General features: G+C 39.2%; 1 long non-coding RNA gene across 1 annotated transcript; it reads left to right on the top strand.

Annotated features, from left to right (window-relative positions):
* Positions 1 to 514: 514 nt before the first annotated feature.
* Positions 515 to 1,026, top strand: LOC112190605. Its single transcript, XR_005806034.1, has 3 exons — positions 515 to 607; positions 744 to 821; positions 934 to 1,026. It is a non-coding gene; the product is annotated as an uncharacterized LOC112190605 (long non-coding RNA).
* Positions 1,027 to 2,502: the final 1,476 nt, after the last annotated feature.

Here is a 2,502-nt window from a genome sequence, read left to right as displayed (position 1 = left end):
AAAGCGTGACTTTAGCTTCGCTGGGTTGCGAGGGCGTTACTCTTGCTTCGCTGGGTGTGTCGGTGGCGGTAGTACTAGCAGTCGGCTCGCGAGGAGACTAAGACTGGAAGCACGGTCGCCGGGTTGATCTGGTGATGCTAACAGTCGGCTCGCGAGGAGACTAGGACTGGCGGGCGGTCACCGGGTTTCAACGAGGTTGAGGGTTTGCTCCGGGGAGGCTTTGTAATCGCTAGGATTGATTGATTAGAGAGAGGTCTCCTTTAAATTTCGTCGCTTAGCCCTGCATTTATACCCTAGGGTTTCGACTGCTCCTTGCCTCAGAAGGACTCTTAATTGAAGTTTCATGTTTAGTCTCTACTACTCGATTTCAATAAGGTTTCGTCTCCTTATGAAACACGGAATGGGCGAAGCTATAACCCAAACCCGAGTGGTTTTATTTTTGGGCCGCAGGTATCGGCCCGCTGGTTCGAATCCACTAAAGGATTTTGCCTAAAATTGCTTTTGGGCTCAAACATCTTCCTTGTTTAAGCAGTGGCTGAAGAACACCCAGAGTGAAAATGGGATTTTACACGGCGGTTCCATGTCTCTTACACGAGTTCTAATTCAGGTAGTTCATTCCATTCAAGTGGGTTAATTGATTGCATGTTATGATTTCCTCATCAGTTGACAGAGTTGTCAGTAATAGGCTTATATATCATATCACTTTAGTCGTTTCTAATTCTTTGATTGATATTTTGGGTAAGGGAGTGGATATGTTCGGGAAGCACATCGGTTTTCTGAAATTCCAAGCAGATGTATTCGATAAACAAACAGGGAAAAAGGTAAATCCATCAATGTCAATCAGCTGCGTGGCTTGTCTTGAAATTCTACTTTGCTTCATCTATTATTTTTTTATTCTTCCTTTTTTTCCCGTATGAACTTAAACATACTTAGGTTCCAGGTGTTGTGTTTGCACGAGGAGCAGCTGTAGCTGTGCTTAACCTTTTGAAGTCAGAGGAGATGACGTATGCTGTTCTTACTGAGCAGGTAGATATTTGTTTTGGTTTTTACAACAAGCATTACAATGCTGTACTTATCTGATGATCTCATTCATCCCTAATATATGACAAAAATGATTACATTTTATTTCCATATATTCAAACCCTGTGGGAAGGATTATATTGGAGTTGCCTGCTAGAATGTTGGATGTTGACAAGGGTGATTTTCTTGGAACTGCAATCCGTGAGGTCTCTCTCTTTCTCTACTTGCTCAATTGTAATATGATATGCACGTGTACAAGCTATGCTTTCAGTTTTGGTTCTGAGCAGATAATTGTTCCATTATATAGTGGTTGGTTATTGTTTAGTGTTGATGTATATCTTCCTCTAAATTATCATCATCATCCTTGCTTTTGTTTCATATGTCGGGGTTCACAGTCACATGAGTTCTATAGTTCTGTCCATTTCTATTATGGTCTTCAACCTGCTACTGCTAAAACTAGCTCTATGTTGTGTATTCTCATATAGGTGTGCTTTTCCCTATGTATTCTCATCTAGGTGTGACTCTCTCTCTGTTGCTAGTTCCTCAATAAAATTACTATAGTTTTTATACATGTATACTGTAGTTAATTAAATATGAGGTATAGAGGATGGAGTGAGGTGGTGGAGTGATGGAGTTCACCAAGTAGTTGAAGCAAAAGAAGTTTTGTCCATTCAAAACGAAACTATAACTCTGGCATCTATTAGCTACCAAAACTTCTTTCTCCAGGTAGGATTCTATCTCTAACCTCATTGAGTATCACATCTCAGAAATTTTTTTATTCTCTTCGAAGTGTTTATTTATTTATATATTATCTATGACAGTTTCCAAAACTTTGTGGAATGACTTGAACTGCAGCAACTGAAAGCACAGAATTTGAAAGCCTATACAAGTCTAAAGTTACAATTGTGCCCACAAACAAGCCTATGATAAGAAAGGTAGGGTTTGCTGGTTTAGCTTGCCATAATGCAGTGCACTACTGTTTTTAAATCATGTATTTAATCTTATAGCAGGAATTTAAATGGTTTGAGTTGAATGTTCTATAATAAGGAGATTTGCACAAGATATTCTAGTACACCATTTTTACATTACTTACCTTATGCGTTGGCTTTCAAGTTTCTTACAATCTCTTCATTTTCCTTCTCAGGATGAGTCTGATGTAGTTTTCAGGGAAACTAAAGGTAAATGGAGGGCAGTTGTAGTAGAGATTTCTAGAATACACAAAACAGGTCGCCCTGTACTTCTGTACTTGTTGGCACAACTAGTTATGAGCAGAGTGACTCATTGTCTGAGCAGTTGCAAGAAGTTGGCATTCCCATGAGGTGTGATCTCATTCATCCTTTTGGTTTAAGTTGATTACTGGGGGAGTTTGAAATGGAATTAAATAATTTAATGAAAATTGTGAATTTAATTCTTTACTAGCTAGTACTTTTATCTCCAAATTGTGGCACAAAGTGGTCGTCTAGGGCCGTTAATATTGTAACC

The sequence above is a fragment of the Rosa chinensis genome, chromosome 2 (assembly GCF_002994745.2).
Source record: "Rosa chinensis cultivar Old Blush chromosome 2, RchiOBHm-V2, whole genome shotgun sequence".
In the NCBI taxonomy this organism is placed as follows: Eukaryota; Viridiplantae; Streptophyta; class Magnoliopsida; order Rosales; family Rosaceae; genus Rosa; species Rosa chinensis.
The sequence above is the reverse complement of the archived record's forward strand: the minus strand, read 5'-3'. Positions and strand labels throughout refer to the sequence as shown.